Here is a 25,100-nt window from a genome sequence, read left to right as displayed (position 1 = left end):
TGATTTCTATTTTTTTCAAACACAGTTGTGCGCCGACGTGCAGCGGCTCGTGCCGTCATGGTATGTACCGTAGCATGAAGTGACAGGGTGCGAGTTCACGCGGAACATGGAGTTCTGATCCTCGGGCTGTACAGCAGAGTGTCTCCTCCTTGTTATCCGTCCCTCTGCTGTGGAAGGTTGGAGGGGCTCAACAACCGTTGGCTGCCGGCAGCCACTGCAGGCGCCGGCAGAGGAATAAATAAACGAGAGGCGGGTTTGTTAGGGAGGGAGGGCGAGCGGCGCTGACGGGGGGCTCCGTCAGCCTGCGCCTGTTTGAACAGGAGAAAGCCCACAAAGAGAGGTAAATTGACGACTGAGCAGCCGGGAACAAACACGCAGGCGTCTCCGTCGCACAGATGGGCTCGTCGCAGTGTTTGCTCGTCTGAGGATGTGTGGCGCCGCCGCCGCACGCGTGTCCCCGTGCCGATGTTTGCCGTGTAAATGACCGAGCATGTCGTCGTGTGAGTGTTTGATGTCGCGGTGTGTTTGTGATGACGGCGCCAACATGACAAACTCCACCTGAAGACTTATTATAGTCAACAAATTCAGAGCAGGAACTCCTCCAGCGGGAGAAAAGAAATGCCGGGAATTCTCGCTGTTTACATCTTTTCCCAACATCATTAGTATGAATTTAAGCTTTTTTAAATACCGTGGTTGGTGCACGGGAGCGTGCACGGACACTGAACAGTGATACTTCACCAAACCTCTGACATGTTTCTCAGTTACGGTTTTAAGTACAGTCTAGATCAGGGTGGTGAAACACAAGGCCCATGGGCCAAATCCAGCCCTCCAGAGGCTGGGAGCTGGGCCACCAAACCTAACGCAAATAGTGAAAAGTTTCAAAGAGAACAAGCCATGCTGTCAGGGTGTAAAAACATGCATAATTCTAGCAGTAAAGGTCAAGGAATTCAAAGTTCCAACCCAGATATGATATGACCTCGACTCTGTCAGACCTGTTTCCAAGAAGAAGAAGAAGAAGAGGGAGAAAAGCCCTGCCTCGTCATCAAACCAATCCAGTAATTCTGAAATTGAAAATGTGAAGAGGTCCATTCTGACAAGCCACAGAGAAATTAATATTCCATTCTTATCTCCAGTTATCATTCATGCTGCCTCCATATTGATTCCTAAAGTAGTTTCTAAGACTCTGCACTCATCGTTTGAATCATGCATGACTTATATAACTATATCATCACATCCCATCTAAATCCACACACTGAAAGCTGCATCTTCTGAATCTCCCTTAATCCATGTTAGCAAACCATCAGCGGCTGATGTCAGATCAGATCCTGATCTGCTCCGTCTTACCTGATCAGGAGCATCTGTCTGCAGCATATTGCAGCGATGGAGGGAGAGTGCGAGGAACTCGCTGCAAAACATCAAATACATTTCAAATAACTTCTGGATTCTTCACGTCAGCATTTGCGTTTTCAGTCTTCCTCCCTGTCATTGTTGGGATTTGTTTGCGGCTGCACACGCGCGCACGTGTGTGCACATGTCGGTGCGCCGGGGGCCAGAAGCTCCGGCCCAGTGTCATTTGAATCGGCACTAAGAGGCTTAACATTAGCGGCCACTTGCCTCAGCAGAGCCGGAGCCGATCAAAACCGAGAGGAGATCCCCAGCGGAGCACATCTGTTCCTCTGCCTCACATCTCCCCTCCCCACACACACACACACACACACACACACACACACACACACACACACACACACACATCTGCACCATGGGCCTTCAGGCACATACACACATACACACACAGTATTATCCTCTGGGCAATTCAAATGCAGAGAAAAAAAAGCATCTTACAGTAGCGCCCGTCTTGTGGAGCCAGATGTGATTGTGTGTTTGCTGCTCGCCGACGGCCCTGAAATCAGAGGCTGGTGAAGCTCCGCCCCCAGGCTTTTGCCACCCCAACCTGTCCATGAGCAAATCAAGTCCTGCACTTGAACATCTGGAGTCTGAACACCCTCTCTGCACATTTCTGCATGCTTTTTTTCCCCTTCAGTTGCTCTGGTGGCTCAGATGCGTTTGTTTTAAATAGTGCTCTGCTGTAGCCAGCTGTAGACGTGCTGGTGTGCTGGTTTCTGTACATTAACCCCGCTTGTAGATTGAGGGAGTTTTACATTTGGTCTGTCAAGGCTACATGAAGATCTGGCTACATTTGTGACTTCTTGCTGAGATGAGACATGTATTTAAGGTGGTTGTATAGTTTCTACATTCAGTTTTTACAAGTTTAATTTAATACACCGAATTTCTAGTTTCCTATTTGTTTTGTTTGTCTTAAAAAAAAAAAAAAAAAAAGAATTGTCTTTGCAAATGCAGGGTCATAATGGACCAGGAGCCCCTCACAGCATGGTCAGAAGCCCCGTGGAGGTTTCTACGGTTGCTCTCAGTCAGAAGGAGGCAGGTTGAGTGTGTGAGGTGACAGTGGCGTATTTTTTAGGACATACATCCGTCCTGCAGCTGTCAGCTCTGTGCAGAGGGGATTGATACCTCCAGTACATTTCAAGTCCCCGTGTTAGGTTGAAGGGCCTTAACTAATCCAGATCTGTGGACTCAGGATCGATAAAGAGCTACTTTAGCTTCACCTTCACCGCATGCATTAAAAGCAATTTACGATAACGTCTGCTGTAATATATGCTCAAAGATCATAAGTATCTTAATGTTTTCCAAGTTTAAATGGGTTGGAATGGCTTTAATCTTAACGTTGAAACCACACACAACTGCTGTTCACATATCAGCGGGGATCAAACTATGTTCTGATAAAAACTCTAGAATGAGTTCACCCTGCATGCAGCGATCACAAAGTCCACTGTTTGGGTTCGATTTCCTGATCATGATTACAATACCTTCATCTTACAGAGGCACGCACACACACACACACACACACACACACACACACACACACACACACACACACACACGTTTGTACAGCTATATGTTGTGAGGACAGTCATTGACATAATGCATTTCCTAGCCCCTCACTCTAACCTAACCATCAAAAACTTATGCCTAATCCTAACCCATACCCTAAACCTAACCTAAACCTAATTGTAACTCTAAACCAAAAATCAAGTCTTAACCCTCAAAAAGGCCAAAAAAGGTCTGTCGAATAGTGAGGACCGGCCAAAATTTCCTCACTTTCCAAAAATTGTCCTCACTTGTAAGGTTAAAAACCCAATGTCCTCACAAAAGGTCCTCACAACATATAGCTGTACAAGTACACACACACACACACACCGCCGTGGAGAAGGCGTGGCGGATGTATTGTTATGTAGACATCAGAGAAACACGGCAGGTAGAGCAGAGCTGTGATGGAAGAGAGAACAGCCCAGTGGGAAGAACTGAAACAGACAGACAGACGGCTGTTTCCTGGAAGCTTCATTCGCTTCCTGACCTCTGCTCTCCGTGCACTCGCTGTCTCCAGAAGCACCTTATTGAGAGATGATGGTAGGAAAGCTGCATGTCCATCAAGAGATCAGTGTCTGTCCATCACACACACACACACACACACACACATTTTTACAACTATCGGTAAGGAATACTCGACTGACTGAAATCAATCATACACGGAGTTGATTTCCCGCATCGTTAGTCAACGCTTTCAACAATTTAACATCTTCTGAGATATTTTTTTTTGAAAATGAAAATGCAAACCAAAAGTTAAATCCAACTCGATCTCGTCTCTCTGCCTGTTTTTCAAAAATATCTCTGAGCTGAAGATCAATGGGATGATTAAGTAAAAAAAAAAAATGTTTTCGGGGGGGCTGGGCTGCTTTTGAATTTGAGCTCATGGGGTAAAAGCCTTCCTCTGGTCTCTGCATGATCAACATTTAAGATCTTAAAACACTTTCATTTTCTATCTGGGCCTTGCTTTTGATTTGAATGGAGTTTAAATGAGGGCACAGCAGCTCCGTTTACATTTATACTGTTTTCCATTCCTAAGAGCACTGTGAACAGCCACAGACTGATGGAGCCATTTGCAGTCAGCTGCATGTTCACTACATGTTCACTGCATGTACAGGTTCAGGTCTTGGAGTCTCGTTCTCCCTGAACATGTGAATTTTCTCTAGATACTCCGGTTTTATTCCACAACCAAAAAAATACTGATTTGAAGCCAGAGGACATTGAATACCAAGGAGAAGACTGCTCCAGTGGTGGCTCCTGCACCTGTAAATCTTAAGGAGATATACAGAAATGCAGATTAAAAAGAATGCAGGTCATGGCTGGAAGTTGTATAAACTAGTTGTGAGTTGGATGAGGGAGTCTGGGAGATGAGTGGGTCTCATCAAGAGCATCAGATCTACAGCAAGTGGAGCAGAACGAGGGCGACAGAAACTCCAGGATTCTGCAGGAAAGAATGTTAAAGCAACAAAACTACCATAAACAAATAAGCGATTGGTGTCAGAGGCTCCGTGTTGCTTTGCGACACTGCAATGAAGATTATATGAGCTGTAAAACTGACTCCACCAAGCCAGAGGTATCGACTCAGGATGTACCGATACCTCTTTATTGTACTAACACGAGTACTAACCTTGGTCTGTTCGCCGGTGGTGGTACGTAACAGCTTTCTGTCTTGCTTTAGCGATGGTGTCACTTCCTGCTGCCTACAAGACGCAGCAGTTCGACTGTACGGTCTAATGAGATTACGATCGTGAAATTTCTGACCACGACCGGGAGACTGACTGCTTTCACTGTCCGATGTAAGATCACCGATGAGCATAAACGGTGCCAGGATTTCATCTAGAAGGGCCTCAGTCCAACACCCCAGAGGTTGAGGCTCAGGCGCACCGAGTTTTCGTGCACTTTGACCACTTTAAAGAGAAACACGTCAGAACTCAGCCATCTTGAAGGAGAGAGCGCATTTATTTCCCGTGAGACAAAGAAAATATTGCTGTCAGCGGCAACGGTTTCCACCCGGTAAACTTCTGACCGCGACTCTCATCTCATCTGTATTTCTTAATTATTAAGTCTTCTAATGACAGAAGCAACAATAAGACGGATGTTAATGGCTGCGGCTGATTGCTGAGAAGTCATCAGCATGCATCACGCCCATCACGAGCTGGCATTAGAAAGCCGTCTGGGATCAACACATCACCCGGGAATAAAAGCATCGCGAGAAATAATGGATATCATAATGCATGTATGTATCTTAAGAGTTCACAAAAAGTATGACTGTCGTGAAATGAAAGTGATGTGTGGCGGAAGAGCAAGACGCTGATGAAGAAATGCGGCCGTGTTTGTGAGCCAGCGCAGACGTTCATCACTTATTAACATTGCATTACAGCTGCCCCGTCTAATCACTAATGCATCAGTAAAACGCACAGTTGTGTTGTGAGCCTGGCTGCTCTGCGAGCAAGAAAAACCTGAGGGACGAGAGATCCACCGGTTCTGAAGCGCGGCTGCTAACCTCCCCCTCCTTTCTCCCCCCTGGATGGAGCGATCGCTTGCTGCTTGAGATAATTTGTATTTTCCCCTGATGTATCGGTTTGTCACTTCCTGTACAATCGCCAGTCTTAAGTCTTCATTTGGGCAAATAGGGCAGATCTGCAGGGTCTCAATTAGCGAGAAAAAGCATGTATTCGCAGTCCCAATTTGTATTTTTGGGCTCGGAAAACAGCCGTATTTTTAGCATCTTTGAACAACTTGGTGCAGCATTTTCGTCAGTAAGCACTCACCGGTTTATTTATTTATTTGAGATGCACAGGGGAAATGTGGTGTACATTTTTGAATTAAATATTATGACAACTTTAAGGCTTTTAGGCCTCTTTAAGACACACAGTACCCTGAGAGAGCCTCGTGTATGAAAAGATACCAAACTGGAGGCATTCAGTTCAACCCCTCTGGGCATATCTTATCTCTCAGCAAAAATACAGAAATATAGATGCTTTTTAGAGTCTAATTGCTCCAATACTTATTTATTTGTGGATGTTATTTAATTGGATCCACAGTAAAAATGAACTAAACAGTAGAAAATTGTGATTTGGAGAGAAAGAGACCCATTGATTGAGATAATAACGTCACGATATCCCGTCTCTGTATGATGGGACATAGATCTTTAGTCACAGGGAGGCTTTTACACATTTTTATGTATGTTAACTTGTTTAACTTCATGGTACCATGTCACTGTCATCAGATGACCCACAAATTCAACAAGTATGCAAAAACACGAGGAATTTCTTCTTAGGTCCTGTTTACATGACAGTGCATCAAGTGTTTTTTTTTTCTTCTGAAATTTACTTTTCAGAAAAGTGAAAGATTTCCACGGACAGAGCATACATGTAGTTTATCCTCAATTCCATCAGTTTGTTTCCGACTCTCAACTACAGAAGAACCGAGGCCCAGGAGAGAACATGAATGGCAGTGTTTTCGAAAAGTTCCATCTGTTTGCAAAAAGTTGCATGTTCCACGACGCCAAGCTCTGAAATGGATCCGTTTTCACTTGAAGACGTTGTTGTGTAAAACAAGGCCTCAATCCAAAGTCTGCTGTGAACTCTGCAGCACCGAGTGATCTGATGAGGATTAAAGTGGAATAGAAGGTGGATGATGGATTGATGGATGGATGGATGAAAAGATGGATAGATTTATGAATGGATAGATGGTTAGATTGATGGACGGATGGTTAGATGGATGAATGGATGGTAAGATGGATGGATAGATGGAGGGATGGATTGATGGACTGATGGTTAGATGGATGAATGGATGGTAAGACTGACAGATTAATGGATGGATCGATGGATGGCTGGATGGATGGAAGTTTAGATGGTTGGATGGATTGATGGATGGATGGTTAGATTTGTGGTTAGCTTGAAGGAAGGATGAGTGATTAGATGGATAGATGGATGGATGATGCATGGTTAGATTGATGAATGGATGGATGGATGGAATGATGGTTAGATGGAAGGATAGTTAGATGGATAGATGGATGGTTAGATTTGTGCTGGCTTGATGGAAGGATGGATGTTAGATGGATGGATGAATGGATGGATGGATGGACGGGTGTTAGATGGATGGAAGGATGGATAGTTACGTACATGGATGGATTTGTGGATGGATGGATGGTTGGATGGACAAATGTCAGTGGGAGCAGGACAGTGAAATGAGTTTGTGATTTTCTCGTTCTCGCCCTTCTGTATGGATTTGGAGTTAATTTCAGTCACAGTCCAGCGGCCGACTGAGGTTATCTTAACAATTGTCTGCTATTGAGATTGATGGCAATGTGGCTGAGTGAGCAGCGACGAGGCGAGCCGGCTGCAGGTTCATCAATCAAATTCAGGACTGTTAAAAGACATGTCTCGTGAACCAAACGACTGGTTTTGTTGATGATGCCAGAGGACCATTTAAAAGTTTTATCAGTCACAATCGAGCGTGTCAGTCACATCAACCCCGTCTCTTACGCCGCAGCCGGAGGGCGGCTCCGCTTTCTGCCGCGCCCGGTCGACGCAGCCGGATCTCTGCGTCTGTGTGTGCTGGTGTGCACATGCCGGTGTGGTCTTTTGATGTATTTGGACTCAGTTTGTTCTCACAGGACCATTTATCATGTCTCCCGGCTCCCAGGGTGAGGAAACACAACACACAAATCTCCCCGCCTCCCTGCAGGATTCAGCCGTGGCCTAACTGTCCAAATGTCCAGGATTTATGGGGTGTAAAACATCTTGCGGGCTCCACAGCCCATCACTTCTGTCAGATTCGGCCCGCGAAGTTACATAAAAAGCAACCCTGGCATTTCTGCTGTGTTTTCAGTGGAGCGAGAGGAGATTTGAACCCGGGAAACAATTCATAATCTCTGACTACATGAAGATAAAAGGCAGATACGAAGTCCCTGGATCACCTGGCAGATGTTCCAGCCTCCTGATTAGGCCTCTTTTCAGTCTGAGCGTGGACTGAGCTGAATAAAGCACATGCTGAGGCTGACAACTCCACCGCATCTACATGACAAAAAACCTCCACGCTACGCAAAGAAGATGTCTGCTGTGAGGATAAATAACCCAAGTGAACGTTGCAGGCTTGAAAAAAGCGGCAGAGCATATATTTTTACTTTCTTGAACTGGCTCATTTTCAAGTGGGAAAGTGTTTCTTACAATTTCTATTGCAATAAATAGCGCTCCGCGTGCCTGTCTCTATTTCAATGTTGCTTTCAGGCAAGTAGTTCTTTATTTTCCTCCTTGTTTGTCTTCTTTGGTGTGATCGAGGTTGGCAGCCAGTAGAAGGTGCTTTACTGCCACCTACCAGACCAGATCTCACTCAATGTTCCGCTGAGAAGGTTTTAAAAAAAAATCGTTTTTCTTTTCCTTCCTGCAGTTTTGACCTCAGCGACTTTCCTTCCATTCCTTCTCATATTTTTTTTGTACATTTTAGTAACAAGTGTTGGAGCGTTTCTGCCCTCCCACAATGACAGCATGCGCTGGAGGGATGTTTTCCCATTTTGTGAGCGATAACAGTTACAGGGCAGACAGGATAACTTAAAGCCAAAGTGAAGGTGCCAGAATGAAAGGCACAAAGGTGTGTGTGTGTGTGTGTGTGTGTGTGTGTGTGTGTGTGTGTGTGTGTGTGTGTGTGTGTGTGTGTGTGTGTGTGTGTGTGTGTGTGTGTGTGTGTGTGTGTGTGTGTGTGTGTGTGTGTGTGCGTGTGTGTGTGCGTGGTGTGTTTCCTACCATTATGGAGACCTGGATCCGTCTGTATTTATTTATCTGCCTGTTTTGTTGACGTGAGATTAGGCTGAGTCTGTATGGTTGAGTTGAGGTTGAATAAACGTCGGACGCTGTGAAGCTAAACGGACTTTACCTTTTCCTGCTCCGGCGCTCACAGCATGCTGCCATATGCAACTCACCGTGAGGAGAAACATGAGGTTCAGAGTCTTGCTAGAGGACACTTGGGTCGAAAATGGAAATCAAACCAACAACTATCGTGGAATTCACTGCTCAAAATTCCACTGAATTGAATTTCTGTCCTCACAAGTGTAACTGCGATCCAGCCAGGGTGGGATTTGTTGGGGGCTTATGGGGGATCTGACCTCTGGTTGACTCGTCTCCTGTTCTGTTGATTTTTTTTTTTTTTTAATCAGAAAAATTATGAAATCTGTTTCTGTTTAACAGTGATTAAGGCTAATTTGCCAGCAGAACCGAGTGTTACACAAACTTTAAAGTCTCACCAATTTTAATTGGTTCCAGGTGAGTTAGGAAGGATCTGATATGTTTGTGACCCCCGACCTGAACTGAACTGAACCCTGAGCTTCAGAGCAGGTTATTCCACCAGATCAAGCTTCCAAAAGCAACCAGCCTCCTAACCTGTTAGCTGAAGATCCTATTTGTTCCCTCTAGTAATGAGTGTTAATCGCACTCTGCATCCTTCACATGATTCCGGACTAGGATTTCAGTGTTGGGATTATGAGGGTTTTTTTAGGGTCTGTTGAGTCGATGAATGTGTTCCGCCTCCCCTGTGAAACGCACCACAACATCCTGCGTCCATGACTGTGTTGAAGTTATGAAGCACAATCCGAAGGGAGCACATGCTCCTAAAGATAACTCCTGATTACACCCAATCAAAAATCACCTGCTGAGTTCAAATGTTGTTTTCTCTCCTTTGTGCGATGCTGTTAGAGCGCTGTGTTCTCCCGCGGCTGAGCCGGCAGCTTGTGCCAGTTTCCCTTGAGTTGCGATAACGTTGCGTTCAGGAGCATCTTCATTCGGTGAATTGGACACTTTCTCCACCGTGCTCCGGGTCCCATTGTTTCATATCCAGACCCACTTCACAGGTGACTCATGAAAATGTGATATGAGGCTGAAAAGCAGCAAAACAAGCCTTGCGTTTCACATTTCCTCGTGCGGGCCTTTAAAAAAGCGGCTGATCCTCTCGCAGTGTACAAGCTTTACATAACCTGAGTCGTCAGCCTCCTCCGGTTCGCTGTGATGTGACAGAGCCACCTCACTCCTCCACTCCCACTGCGCTCGTCTCAAATAAATTAGCTCAAGCAGGCATGACCGTAGAGTGTGGCGAAGTAGAACCGCAGCCACCCTCGGTGCTCTGGGGAACATCAACAATCAGCGCGGCTGTAAAGCGGTGATGGAAAAACTTCACAGCGCCTATATGCAAAGTCATGCCTCCTTTATGAGCCAATAAAGAGCATATTAGTAAATGAACTCAGTATTTTATGGGAAGTGGTTTCCTTTCTCCTGACGGAGGGCTACTTTGTCCTTCATGAACTTGTCGGTAATGTATAAACAGTCAAAGTCACTGAAATGTGACATGTAAAGTTTTTTTTAGGGTCATACGGGATGGCGGTCTGCAGTCTCACCTCGCAGTGCAGTAATGGAGCCTGGCGCTTGTTCCCTCTGTGCAGGAATGGATTCAGTCCAGAAACATTTGTCTGGTTCGTGTGTGTCACTGGTAACCTGACACGCCAGATGGACAGTTTCATATGTCCGCCACTGAAATATTTCACAAGTCCATCTGGGTAGCCGCTCTTCCGATTTGATTACAGAGGCGGGACCTTCAAAACAATCCGTAGCCGGCGACTGGACGACCGTTCGAACCAAAGAAGAAGAAGATTGGACGACCGTTCTGATTGACACGCGACACACTCACCACAGACCAATCCGCATCAAGCCACGGTGTGACGGAGTTTAGTGCGCTGCTGCTGAGAAGCAGGAGACGTCGTTTCCTGACAAAAAGACTTGAAGTGATGTTCTGTGCTCCTCTTTCAAAGAAGAAATTGAGTCGCTTTCTTATAAAACTGCAGATATTGCCGTGTCCACGGAGATCGCTTCGCATGCTGCCATTGTTTTCAAACTTTTGGGTGCTTCCCGCTGTCGTCACGTCATGTCGTCACTTCCGCTCCTCCCGCAGCTCCCGCCTCTTTCCCCTGATTGGGCCGGCAAAATTTTAACAGCATGAAATCATTGGTCTATGGACCACTACAAGATGGGATCTGCAGGATTTAGGAACTGAATCAGGCAGGCCCATCTGCTATGCAAGGTTATGTCACTGGTGCTCTGCGTCCGATCTGTGATGGACGGGCGGCTCTGTCTTGGCTTAGAGGCGTGTTTCTCTGGAGACCAGAAATCGGTTTGCGTCTCACCAGGTGGTCGCCTGGTCTCCAGGCCAGTGGGATACGCCTTTTACACCATACTTGACCGACTTGAGTCTGTTTCAAAAAAGTTTTTCTCCTGAAACTTTCTGTGGACTAACTTGCACTAAGCACCCATTTACATAGCGTTGTTTATTGTTTACCATTACAGGTTCACTATCTCACAGCTGATCTATAGAGTCTCTTATTGATTTGTTTACCAGACTATCCGTCAGTCTACATTTCACATCCGCCATCATTTTGCTAATGATATTAGTGGATAAAATCCTGTCTGTGTGTTAAGTGTGAGCCTGATGGCCCTCACACGCCTCTCAGTATTCTCAGCCTTATTCTCTTTAGCTCACTGGAGTCAATTCAGAGGTATGAGAGAGCAACATGTGTGTGACTAATACATCCTCATCCCTGGCAAGGCCTCGCCAAGAGCACAGCAACCCACAGAGATTTTAGAGAAAGACATAAAAAGAAGCCTCCACGCTCCCAACTGCACTGGAGCTCCTTCTGAGAGCGAGAGACTCCGCCAAGAGGTACGAAGTACAGTCAATAGGCGCCGTTTGCCAGGAGTGCTAAGCAGGCAGGAAGAGCGGCTCCTGTTTGCTGCTGGTGAGCAAGAACCCAACAAGCAGCCAGCGCCGCAGCTCTTATTTGTTCACTTGTTTTCTGGAAACTGTTCATCTCTAGTGGGGATGCAGTGATAACGATACCAGTATCGGGTCTAATGCTGCATGAAAGATCCCCGATGCGACCAGCCTGGTCAGTAGTCCAGCTAACTTCTCCGTTCATGTTTATAGGAGAGTTCATCAGAAACATTTCACAGCAGTACACTGCAGCCACAGGCCTTACTGGAAGCGAGCGGCGCCGTATAGCAGCTGCAGCAGTATACCTTATATTAATTATATATGACTGCATCTGGTTTGTAGTCTTACCCAGTGTTCAGGCCGTTTCCACTGGGGATGAACCTACCTCTGAGCTGATCACATGTCAACAACAAACAACTAACATCGACCCCTCCCTCCTTCCGACTCCCCGCTCCCCGCTCGCACCTCGTACATTTCATCAAGCTGCTGCTTCTCGTCGATAACGTTCAGCACAGCAGACGAACACAGGCCACGTCTGACCACTTCCAGAGTTTTCATTATTATATTCCTCCAGGAGTTTTTGAAAGTGTGTGAAGATGAGATCAGATCACATTATTCCCCCTCAGCACCGTCATCTTTCATCCCACACAAGCTTTGTCTCACGCCAACGAGTCATTTTCGGATGAATGTGGAACTTCTTGATGTTTTCACGGCATAATATATTATTAACAGCTTATGGAATGTATAGGAGAAAATAAATCGAACTGCAGTGATTTCCATACACGTTTTTCTTTTTTCATGATTGTATTAATAGTATAGAAATATTTCAACCCTCCACTTCATTTACTTTATCATTTCCCCAAAATAAATGGAAAAAATCCTGCAGAGGAGAGGAATTCTCTTTGATATTGACCCGTTTATAGCTGCAACACAATCTTTCTGGCATGCCAGAAATTCTCCACACTGAGGCGTCCATTTCCACGATGTTTCAAAAGAGAAAGTTTTGTTTTTTACTTTTCATTTCGGAAACGTTTCACGTTTACACAGCAATATTTAAAAAGTGATGTCTGTTTACAATGAAATGGCAGAAACGGTGAAAGACGTGCTCAGCCACAGCATTTAACAGGAGCAGAAATGCATTTTCAACATTTACCAATAAAAACCTGATGAGTTTTTCCAATGGAAAATGTAAAAAAAAAACACATTTATGTTATACAAGAATGCAGGACAAAGTTTGAACCGTTTTTTTTTTAACTGAGGTCAAAGTGTTGACCGAAGTGTTTCTTTAATAGACGAGGAGAGCAGTTCCCACTCAGCAGCGTTGCCGGCGTGCCAGTTAAGAATATCGCATATCTCCTCATTTAGAACGTGTGTGTGTGTGTGTGTGTGTGTGTGTGTGTGTGTGTGTGTGTGTGTGTGTGTGTGTGTGTGTGTGTGTGTGTGTGTGTGTGTGTGTGTGTGTGTGTGTGCGTGTTAAGTAACCTCCCACTTTCTTAGTAGGTTGTTGCGTTCACGAATTTGGAACTTTCCCAGTTTCCCACAAATGCTACATCACTGCAACACACACACACACACACACACACACACACACACACACACACACACACACACACACACACACACTCACTTGAAGTGTGAGCCTTGAGATGGATTTTTTTCACTTTGTCAATAAATAAGATTTGCACAGTGGAATAGCAGCCAACTATTTATAAAAATAAAAAACTAGTTTAGTCCTTTTTTTCACCAAATGTGTCAAATCTCTCAAGAATCACAAATTACGAGCGGATTTAACGTCAGAAGGTCGGACGTTTCTCCAAGACGCCTCTGAGAGGGATGTTTTCCTCCCGCAGAGCTTCACCGAGGAGCCGTGCAGCAGTGCAGCTCAGGACGCGCCGAGCGCTGCGTGTTTTCCTGCCGGAATGTGTTTTGACAGTGCATTAGTGTCTGAATACCTATTTGATGTTCACAAACTTTGTCTGGCATAGATAGATTTTCGCAAAATGCCAAAGCCCCGTTCTCATCTCCCGCTCTGGGCGGGCGAAAGCAAAACCTTCAAAGGAGTTGGGAGATTTTCCTGACTGAGTGGCCTGGAGGTGGAACACGGCGGAGGAGAAGCGGAGAGCGCAGACTAACTTGTGCACGCCACTGAAATGCTCATTTTCCATGATTAAAATGTGTTAAATTATCAGGAGATGGGAGACAATCGCAGCTTGAGCCTGGAGGATCGGTCTGCTGACTTGTCCGGGGCGGAGCCTGAAGTCTGGGATCCGGTTTGCTTTCCGGATTTATTAAGATCCTGCGTAAACTGTGCTAAATCAGAGTATTCAAATGAAGTTTTTACATGACTTAAGCTTCATTTACACAAAACGTCACTGCTCGAAACTGCATAACTTTCCATGATTCTCTCTTTTCTCTCCAAAGCCGCAGCAGATAAGTACAGAAGGTGTGTTATCATCAAGAAAAAAGGAAAAAAAACATAATCCAGGGCAGATGATGGCTTATATTACATTGCAGTTTGAGCTCAATCCTGCACTTAACTCCAGCAGAGAACACGCTCACTTTGTTTTTTTTTTCATAACACTATCCTTGTTTTTACTGCACACATTATATTCTGAGGTTAATTTCATTACTGCAGTTACTGCAAAGTTTGGCGTATTTTTTTTTCCAATAAGGAGAGTGGTGCATACATTATTTATATTTAAATAACATTACCAGCATCATTTAATTACTTATCATTATTTAATTGCCATTTATGGAATAATGCATAGATCTCCATTCATCTGCTCTGGTGCCGTGGAAGGAGAGTTATTTTATTTCATTAGCTGAGTTAATTTCTTTAATAGTTAATCGGCGCGCTGCACTAGAGGAGTCTCTTGGCGATGAGTAAAGGAGAAGTTTGGAGCGCATTGGTGAAAAATTGAAGAGTTAATTAATGAAATATTGTAGGCTATTGCTTTCAGCCACAAAGAACTGGAGCAGTCGGGAGAATCCTCCTTCCTCCACAGTGAAATCCCACTTTTGCAATCATACATCTTCAGTGCAGGAGGAGATGAAGATTGATTCAGACGGCGCTCCTGCTGAAGACACACACTTGACTCTAAAGGTTCCTTCATTCCACTTCAAAAAAAGAAGGGAACCTGCACGTCAGATTGAAAATGAGATTCTATTTTTGCCTTTGAATTATTCCACCGTGAATGATTTTCCTCCGACATGCGAGCCTCACGAGATGGAGGAGAGTCAGGAAAGCGTCGCGTCCGGCGCTTCCTTATATGTGAGACGAGCATCGGACATTAATCTGCTCTGAATGAAAAGGTTTTTGGTTCATTTGATTCTTCGATAGTGGATTCGTTGCCTCGAGTTTTCACTTATGCAATAAATCAAACATGCTCTGCTCGGCATCAGCAGGGATGATAAACAAATGCAGAAAATTAGGTGCGCTCTCAGATAATGTAAGAACACAGAGTTTGTTTTTCTAAATCGGAGAATAAATAAAGAGGAATGGAGGGTGTGAGTCGTGATCTGTCTTCTGTAAGGATCTGATACGCTGCTGCAGGGAGCTGGAGCTGGACAGACCGAGAACCGGTCTCCCCAGACACACCTAACTCACATAGCACAGGTAAAACATGCAAACTACATCTTCTCCTGCTTGGCCTTCCAAACGGCCCTTTTTCCTCTCCACTCAGGAACTCTATTTGCGGAAGTGTTTCCCTGGAGAAAGAGCGCGCGAGGGAATAAAACTGAGCGTGAAGGGTTATCTGGGTGATGGATGGAATGATGAGCCGACGCCGTTCGAGGAATAGAGTGTGATACTCTGTCACTGCGACAAGAGGAAGTGCCTCAGAATGAGCCTGGAAAGGTTCAGAGCGCTCGGTCAGAGTGCAGTCAGAGGAGGCTTTCTGCACGGAGTTTGCATGTTCTCCCTGTGCAGCGTTTTGTCACGTTCTACTTTTTGGTTTCATGACCATTGATTTTCCATCTTGCATCTTTATAGAGAGTATATATTCACAGACCACTTTTCAAAAGATACAAACCACAAACATCCCTGAAACAAAGTGGATGATGAACTCATTCATGCATTAACAAATTCACACCTCGTGTCCGTTTGACATGTTCGTAGGCATTGGCATGAATATCTATCTGGTTGGAGTATGTGTGTGCGTGTGTGTGTGTGTGGGGAGTGTACCACCTCCTCATTCAGATAAAAATGCTAATGGAGGCTGTAAGAGGGCCTGAGAGCAGAGAGGGTCGGCCCACAAAGACCGACTGCAGCGTGCGAACTGTGGCGTGAAGTGGTGAATGTCATGTCGCTGGCAGCGGGGAGAGAGGAGGAGGAGGAGTTTCTCACTCTGCTCATCACACACACACCCTTCAGATTGCTGCCTTGCTAAAACGTTGTAACGTTACCACTGCTGACAGTCTGGCTGCGCGTCTTTAACTCCTATAAGCAGACGGTTTCAGCTGCTCTCAGCTGGTTTGAGCATCAAGCTGCTTCTTTGGGCTCTTTGTGGATAATGAGCCTCCTCTGAAATTAACTTAAAAAGACAAAAAACCCACTCATTTCAACGACCCACAAATATAGCATTAAGCAGAGAGTAAAATGTAAAAAAAAAAGACATCATGTTTATCTTTCCTTCATTCAACAGAACCCATACCGAGTAGCTTTTCCCATCCGAGAGCCAAGTGTGGCACGGCGAGGTTAATCCGCTGCTTATGTAATTTCTTTCACATCATTTGCTCAGTGGGGCATAATTATGCAATGCTGTGTGAAACAGCGTGTGTGTGTGTGTGTGTGTGTGTGTGTGTGTGTGTGTGTGTGTGTGTGTGTGTGTGTGTGGGGTTGAGCATGCATACAAATAAAAACACACGTGCACACAAAGACACGTTGTTAGTTTGTGCTCTTCACCTTACATGGCAGGACTCAGAGGTGATCCAGCGGCTTCACAACAAAATGCTTCTAAACGTGTTTACAATTTCCCAGTGTTCAGAAACTGGATGCCATTCTGTTCAGTTTTATGTTCGTTTTTCTTCCGAAGATATGGACAGTTTCATCATACTTGGTGCCACAACAGAGGAAAAACATCAAGTTTAAATTAAAGGTTACTGGGGCAATATTTTACTTTATTTGATTCCATGTCAGTGTGTATTTCTACACTGTGTCCTAATGGTGGAGGCGGGGCTTAGAAATTCTACAAGACATTTGAGCCGGATCCAGATTGAGGACTCGTCCTTCTGCATAATGACTCATCAGAAAACTGACAGTGTTTTATAGGTAGAGAATTGATTTGAAAAGTCAGATATGAGGAGATATATGAGCAATCCAAAGATCCTGGAATGTGTTTTTAATCCTCGTCCTTTCATCTCTCAGGGATTGTAGGAAATATTGCTGTTTTTCGGGACAGAGACAGGAAGGAGGGTTATTGGGATTCAGTTCACAGAAAAGAAAAGAAGTCTAAGAAGAAAAAGCATTTTGTTCTTTTACAGTTGCACCGTGCGCCTCGACGTTCACTGTAATTCTGCTTCCAGAACTGTTACTGTTGTTGGAGCCCTTCCAACATTACTCAGGCCGGATAAGAGGAGATGAAGAGGGAGGTATAAACTTGGAAATACGAGGAGCTGCCGGGTTTGTGTGTGAGCTGCCGTTGGAGGGTGATGGCAGGGGGCGGGGAGGGGTCGACTCGATGTTGTCAGGAGAGCGAGCGGGCTTTGTTTCGACGGCCGGTAAAGCAGCTCTCTGGCCTCGTCCTCCGCTCCTCGCCAGCCCTCCCTGCTCCTGACAGCTCCTCAAGGTCGAGGCGCCGCTCCGCCTCTCCTCCACCTCCCACATCCATCCAGCCTCTCGCTCTCCTCTTCCCTCTTACTTTCATTTTACGACGGTGCTCCTCACACACCTCAGATCATTTTAATTCTCCCTCTGTTATTGTGTCTCGTCTCGTACATTTCCCCTAAACTTAATTAAGTTGTCTTCAGCAAAATATATCCGCACGCCCAATTCCATAGGTGTTTTGTTTTTTTCAGACTTGTTTATCAGGACAAAAACTTATTGAAATGAGTGGAATAGCAGAGACGGTCTCGTGAGAGTTCATTCTTCATTTCAGATAATACAACATTTTCCTTCCTCTACCTGAGGGGGGGAAATGTCAAAACATCTTTTAATCCAGCAGCCGTTTGGGCATGTTGTTTGTTCATTATTCATGCTACTCAGACGACTGAGACTCAGGTTTACATGACAACGTTTCAAGTGAAAACATCTTTTTTGCATTGTCATTTCCCAAGTTTTGAAAACGGTGTAGTTCTCACGTTGAACCACTAGTGGTTGCTGTTGGTTGTTTTATTTTGAATGAAACGCACATGCACGTGCAGAGAAGTATACACTGTAAACAATAACAATGTTGAATACACAGACATTTGTACGAACACAAGAGACGGTTGATTGCTCTTACGACCTACTGAGCATGTGCAGAAGAACTCGCCACACAGCCACCGTGCGCAAACACAATCAGGTTGCGTTTTCCCCCATTTTCAAAAAGTTCCACTCTTCAAGTGACGCCTGTGTTTCTGTTAAGAGCCGGTTGGTGGTTTCAAGCCACATCTCACTCAGCTGAAGTGTCCTTGAGCAATACAGAGATTGCTCTTCACATGGTGTGTTTGAGAATCAGTGAACGTGCAGCTGAAGCGGTGAGAACGTGCTCGATGAGTGAATCAGCCAGAACATGCTCCGAGCCATTTGCTTCATCAATCTCTGCAAAGCACAGCTGCCAACACTTCAGGACCGCTCCTGATTGGCAGAGTGATTGGCAGGTTGAGTGCTGGGATGATGACATTGGCAACCATAATTTTGCCACTTACAGCGTTCCACCGGTAATCAGCTGAGTGAAACAATATATATGGACAAGTGGAATAAGACTATATTTGCCGGTGCTTTGAGTTTAGAACGATCATTAAATTGAATCGGAGAAGCAGGTAATTCTGAAGATCATCTGGTTTCCCTTCCATTAAGATATAATCCTCAGTTCAGGGTCAGATATCTTTATATGTTAAAAGAATTCACACTGAAAGACACCTTTGGGATACCTCGACATGTACTTATGTTAAAATGAGGTTAGCTTTCATTAAGGACCCGTTTCCATGGCAACATTTCAAGTGAAAATGATGCCTGGTCTATAAAATCTATTGTAATCAGATAATGTTGACCTGATATTGGTGCTTGTTGGAGCAAACATTTACTGAAGGCTTTTTAAAAACCCTGTCCACTGTAGTTTTTCAGCAAAGCAGGTCACTTGAAAGAATTCAATCCTGGTGAAACTGACTTTTCCCCCCCCCCCACTGTACTCTTGTACAGCGTGTTGGCAGCAGTTGCATCCCTTACGGCGTCACGCCATTTCTTGACGAGTCAAGTCACATCCGCTTGGATGTCATATCAGTGCGATTTGCTAGCTAAAGATTGCCGCTCCGGTGTCTTGTAGAGGGGAGCGAAGCCAGCTGTGGCGTTCTGCAGCATTTCGGGAGCTGTCCAATGTGCTGAAGCTCCACCAGCCGTCCACTGACCGGGGCAGGGAGCTGTCCACCCGGCCTGGTGCTGAAGTTCAGCTGTTAGTGGGCCAATGCAGAGATACCACACATTTTAAGGTTGGATTTGTTGTTGAGCAGCCGTTACAGTATCGAACATGAGCTGTCTTTATTAAATCACAGTATTTTAATCCTGAAATTGTTATTAAATTGAATATTTAGACCTCATGCCTCACTGACTATCTGACTTCAGTATACTCTATTTGTATTTTCTGCAAAAAGACCTCACTTTTTCACGTTAAGCACATGTGAACAAGCACATTGTCATGCATCCAGTCACAAGCACATCATAACTGTTGTTTGTAACCTTTTTAATCCTTTAATAAGTGATACAACCCTTCATCTTTCTATACTTCTTCAGAATCTGTGTACGAGTTGCATGTTTTTACATCGCATCACGTGACGCTGTATGTTATGCAAAAAAAAACATCAGTATGAAATCATGAATTATGCATAAGTACTACAGGAATATATGGGGGGGGGGTGTTGTTTTTTTTTTTTTTTTTAATAATATGAATCTGTGACACCAAAACGAACAATATTCGAAGATCTGATTTCAGTTTCTGGCCATGATGATAAATCTGCTCCAGTTTAAATGCAATAATTCTTGCATCAACTGGACTGATCTCTCGTGCTCATCTTTATAAGTCGTGCATTCATTATTTACCTTCTACATTTGTGACTTGTGAAATCCTGGTAGAAATCAGCGCTCGACTTGACATGCATGAAGATTTGCATTACATCTCTGCAAAAGCTCCTTCCAGTATGGATATTAATATCTTTTCTTCGGGGGCTTTTGGAGACTCGGTGCAATTCATCTCAAAATCTACAAGGAATGGAAATGTTCGTTTGTAATGAAGGTAGCTCGACTTGTCGCAGACTCTGCTGCCGTTTAAAGTCCGTGTTTAGTCGGCCATGATGAAAGATTTAATGAACACTGCTCTCTTGTTGGCGTCAAACCAGAAAATATTTGCATATTCACCAGTAAAGCCTGGAGTCTGCAGCAACATGCCGCAAGAATAAAATACAGAAATCAGATGAGTTATGCTGCAAATGTGTGTGAACTAGAAAAAAACAATCAAATTCAATCACAGTGATTGATGAGGAAAATATGGAGAAGGAAAAATAGGATGCTGATACTGATTGAAGCAGAGGATTACTGCTATGCATGGTTATTTTTATTATTTTATTTTAAATCTGCAAGCCGAATACTTCAGGGATCCATCCCTCCATCCATCCATGGAACTTTCTTGTTCTCGACCCAGAGAGGCCTGCATGCTGACCACGACACCTTCTGTGTACGTTTCTATGTAATTTGTTTGTTTTCATGCATCTTCACGCCTTGGAAAGTCAGTCCACACACACGTGTGTGTGAGGTGTGTTTATCCCCATGAAAAGCCGCGATTAATCCCGTCTCTGCCACACTGAACGAGCTCAGTCCCTTCAATAATTTGACTTGATGAGAGGCCCCCTGCCTATTGAATAATACCTGCCACGTCCCTCTCAGCATAGGTGTGACCAATTAGAGGGGATTGACGCTTTTATCCCCAATCCCTGCGAGACAAGCTGTCGTTAATACAGCTAAGGCCCGCCGCCGGGGAGGGAGGGGGGGCTGTTTATCTGTCCTCTGAGGAAGAGGAGGAAGAGGACTCGTATCCCCTTCCCCAGCCAGAAAATCTGGATTTGCTCCCCGCTCGGCTCCGGCTCGGGGAAAATGACTGTTTAATTTGTTCGGCGTCGCAGGTAATTTCTCTCATTCACCCGGGGCAGCCGAGGACCGAGGCGGCTGGAGGCCAATCGATGGAGTTTACGAATATAAGACACCCAAAAAACAAGCCGGGGAGAGATTATGTGTCGCCGATGTACAGCGAAGTGCCAGAATTGGGGGAGTGAAGAAGCAACGAGCAGAGAGGATTTAGTTTTGTTTACAACATGAAGGCACACAGTTTGGGAGGAGGCATGGGCGACTCAGAGGGCTGGTCAAGACTGAGTCACGGGAGGCCGGCCTCAGGCGAAACAAGGCTAAAAGAACATCCTGCAAATAGTAGAATTTATTTATTTCTCTCTTCTTTTTTGCAAAAAAACGTTTGCACGCATGTAGAAAGACGGATTCAACCAAGCGTCTGAAGGCGCTGGCCTGTTTACCCTCTTGGTTAGCTTTCCCTCCGTTCTTCCTCCAGTGAGGGGAAAGAGGAAGAAAGAGGAGATGTGGAGAGAGGGAGCCTGGTGCTGAGGCTTTGACATGCTGGTGAAATATTGATGAAGTTGCAAAGTGGTGTTTCGCTAATAGCCATCCTTTAGCATTTGCTGACAGGCCATTATAGGGCATTTTTCTCCTGCTCATTGGCTGTTTTCTCTTTTTTTTCCCCTCCCCCCATCTATTTCCTTCTGTCTCTTTCTTAACAACTACAGTCCAGTAATTATGTTCAGCAGCTGCTGTGCCCTTTCTCTCTTTTTTTGAGGACTGGACAGTTTCCGTTCAGAGATAAATCAGCATTAATAATTCCTGAAGCGAAGGGAAATGTACTTGCAATTTCAAATATATGAAGTCTGAACTTCACCGCATCTCCTGCAAAACACATTCGTACACTAATCTCATTCGCCAGATGCGTTTTGGATGAAATGCAATTGCCGTCTGGGTCGTGTTTACCGGAAACCTTCATTTTTTTTGCAGTCCTGGAAATGGGAGCCGGAGAAGAGTCACGTGGAGCGCCGGGTCCCAGTAGATTTGACTTTAGACCAACCACAAGACGAAGAAACGGGCCTTAGTGTATATTGTTCAGGGAGTTTGAGAGTTTTATCAAACTGCTGAGGGTAATTTTAAAATAATAGAGGATAGAAAAACAGACTCAGCATGCACACTCACTGACTGCTTAATTGGATGCATGAATTCAGATTTCACAAAGGAAAGAATTCAGTTTTGCTCGAATGATCAATTTAGAGACTGGAGTTTTAATATTCCGCCTCTGTGTTCAGGTTGACGTCCAGACTTCTGCTGATTCATGCGTCAGTCAGACGACACGGAGTGTTTTAATGCAAGTGAAATCAATTCAGGCAGATTGTAAAGAAAGACAAAGAAACACAAAGAAGCTGGGATAAGAAAAAGAAGTACAGACTGATAGATAAGACGACATTTAAAGACCTTCTGACTGTTATCAATGACAAGTAAAGACTGGTACTGATCATGAGCAGATGAGGTGACAGAGAATTAATGTGTAAAAATTAATCAATTATTGAATAAATCATGTAATTTAAAAAAAATAATAAAGCAAGTAAATGAGCTGAACCCAAATGCAAAAAGAAGTTATGCACCTTTTGCATAGAGACCTGAAAAGTTTCTTTGGCCCTTTGGTTTCAGTGTGTGTCCAGAGTTTGCAGTGACTCAGACTCTCTCATATCTTACAAAGTGGCGGTTACAGCTGCTGAAGGTCAAGGTTCTTGTTTCTTTAAATATTCATGTAAAGTCGGTCTCGGCTTGTTTCGGCCTTCAAATCATATTGATTTTTAATAATGAATGAGTGAGACAACAGTCGCTCTGACAACCTTCCAAAACGAACGAAATCTAAAAACAAAAACTCCCCAGTCCTCTGCAAGTTAGTCAGGTTTTAATGAAGGTTTCCGTCGCTGTGTCAGAACGCCGACTGCAGAACACTCTGGAAGATAAATGGAAATGAATTCAGCAGCAGCAGGGTTGGTGGAGAACACACTCCCAGTATAGCCAGTAGTCAGCCCTGGTTTGAACAGAAACAATTACTTTATAGGGGGAATGAGTGTGATTACACGCTGCCCTGTGAGACTCCACAAGCAATTACAAATCAGTAAATAATAATTACAATGGCAGCGCAGCTGAGAAGCTGTCTGCAGCGGAGGCACAGACCTCACAGGAAACCAGCACACACACACACACACACACACACACACACACACACACACACTGAAACGTTTCATTAGAAGCATGAAAACCTGTTTTTATCAGTCTGAACAAATATCGTCTCCTGCACACAAACCTAAAAGCTGCAAACAGCTGTGTTTATGTTTATTTGCAGGGTATATGCACTTAATTCACATTTCAGTGTTTCTTTGCTTGCCTGAGCAACCAAGCGTCTGGCTGCACTGCCATCACACACACACACACACACACAGAGCGTGCATATTTTACAATCAAATAATTGCTTTTTTTTTTTTCCCCTTCTTATGCATGATGAAAAATGTCCAAAGTTTCTCCTTCCATCCTTTAACTTTGCTTGTTTTCACCTGGATGATTCAGCAGCTGCTGCGAACACACATCGACTTGCTTCGGTATTGATTGAACACAGAGACTTCCTGTTTCCACCTCAAAGATAAAAGTTTTCGATGGAATTCCTGGTGTTTTCTCTAGAAGTCGCTCACTCAGGTCCATCGACGCCGTCAGACATGCGGGGCAGAGACAAAGGATCGACCGTCTTTTCACTCGGTACTTTGATACCTGGAGGTTGTCCAGCTTGTTCTGTTTTAAACGACATGCTATATTTCATTTCATCACCATGTTTAATCAGATTTCTTTGGGTTAAAAGTGCTGGACGGGATCTGTGCCGACGCTCGCGATCACAAAACCCAAATGGCAGTAATACGATTTAGGCCCGACTTTGGTTCACAATCTGTTGGGGAGGTTATGGATTACACGCTCTGTAATCTATCAGAGGTCAGAGTCCACAACCTCCAGCGGTTCAAACAGCCACCCTGCTGCAAACGGATGTTCCCGGAGCTGTTAATTCCATCATCCACACACTTTCAAGTGTTATTTTCACACAATATGCTGGGAAATCATTGAACCTCGGACACTGTGAACAGAACGTGTCGACAGACCAGACACTCTGCCAACGATCTCGAGTTCTACATTGTTTCCACCGTCCTGCTGTAGAGGTGCTCTACGCAGTGCACGCTGTCCGACGCTCTGCGTCGCAGTGGGTGAAAGTCTCATCATATTACTCTCATCGTGGTGAAAGATATTCTGGTTTCTTTCCCACCTTGTAGCTTTTGCCAAACTACAAGCAGCCGTCACATGAAGAAGAAACGCCTTCTGAAGGAGGTCTTTTGATTTATGGGAGGAGAGATTTAGAGATCAGCTGCGTGTTCGACCTGTACGGGACTGTTGTTTTCAGGAAGCAGCTGAGCGATAAGGAACAACTGTCACTGATCCACATCCCCGCCTTCACCCCGGTCATGAACTTGTTGTCATGATAAGATAAAAGCGGCAGGAATGAGATTTTCTCCGCGGCGGGTCTTCGACGTGTCAGAAGCTCGACCATCCAGTCAAGCTTCCACTCTGAGAGGATCCAGTTCAGGCGTGATCAACACCTCCCCGGGACAGCGGGGGGATGTTGGCGACCCTCATGTGCTCGAAGCAGGACAGAAGGAAAACCAGGAAAATGAACACAATGTTGATTGGTTTTCGAAAGTCATTGGTGAACAAGGTCGTGATCCCGGAGATCTAAATGTGAAAAGGTCAAGAAATGATCTGGAGTGAATGAAAGAGGAAAAGACGCTTGGATGCAGCTTTAACGGGTCAGACAGAGTACGTTCAAAAGATTTCTGAGGTGTGCTCCTGTTTTTATTATCAGGCCTGTGTGTGCCTGCAGCCTCTCATCTTTAAGCTTTATGACTTTGTTTTGAAGCTTGGGAGGGATCTTTTACTCTAATTTCAAGATTTTACTGCTTGGTGAGACATTTTGTCTTGTATTCATCTACTCCTCGAGGCAAACTGACTCCCCGCGATAAGAGGATCTATTCATACTTATTGGAAGATATCAGACGGTGAATCACCGCAGGATGATTCTCCGTGTCCCGTCCTCACAGCC

The 25,100-nt window shown here is 44.7% G+C and overlaps 1 protein-coding gene and 1 long non-coding RNA gene across 2 annotated transcripts in view; both read left to right on the top strand.

Annotated features, from left to right (window-relative positions):
* Positions 1-25,100, top strand: part of nrg3a (neuregulin 3a) — a 381,203-nt gene that overhangs the window by 25,647 nt on the left and 330,456 nt on the right. The window lies entirely within an intron of this gene.
* LOC115399812 (uncharacterized) overlaps positions 24,885-25,100 on the top strand; it is a 38,280-nt gene continuing 38,064 nt past the window's right edge. The window contains exon 1 of the long non-coding RNA XR_003932732.1: positions 24,885-24,978. This is a non-coding gene — a long non-coding RNA (uncharacterized LOC115399812). The remainder of the gene's footprint in view (positions 24,979-25,100) is intronic.

This window comes from Salarias fasciatus, chromosome 13 (assembly GCF_902148845.1).
Source record: "Salarias fasciatus chromosome 13, fSalaFa1.1, whole genome shotgun sequence".
Classification (NCBI taxonomy): domain Eukaryota; kingdom Metazoa; phylum Chordata; class Actinopteri; order Blenniiformes; family Blenniidae; genus Salarias; species Salarias fasciatus.
The sequence above is the reverse complement of the archived record's forward strand: the minus strand, read 5'-3'. Positions and strand labels throughout refer to the sequence as shown.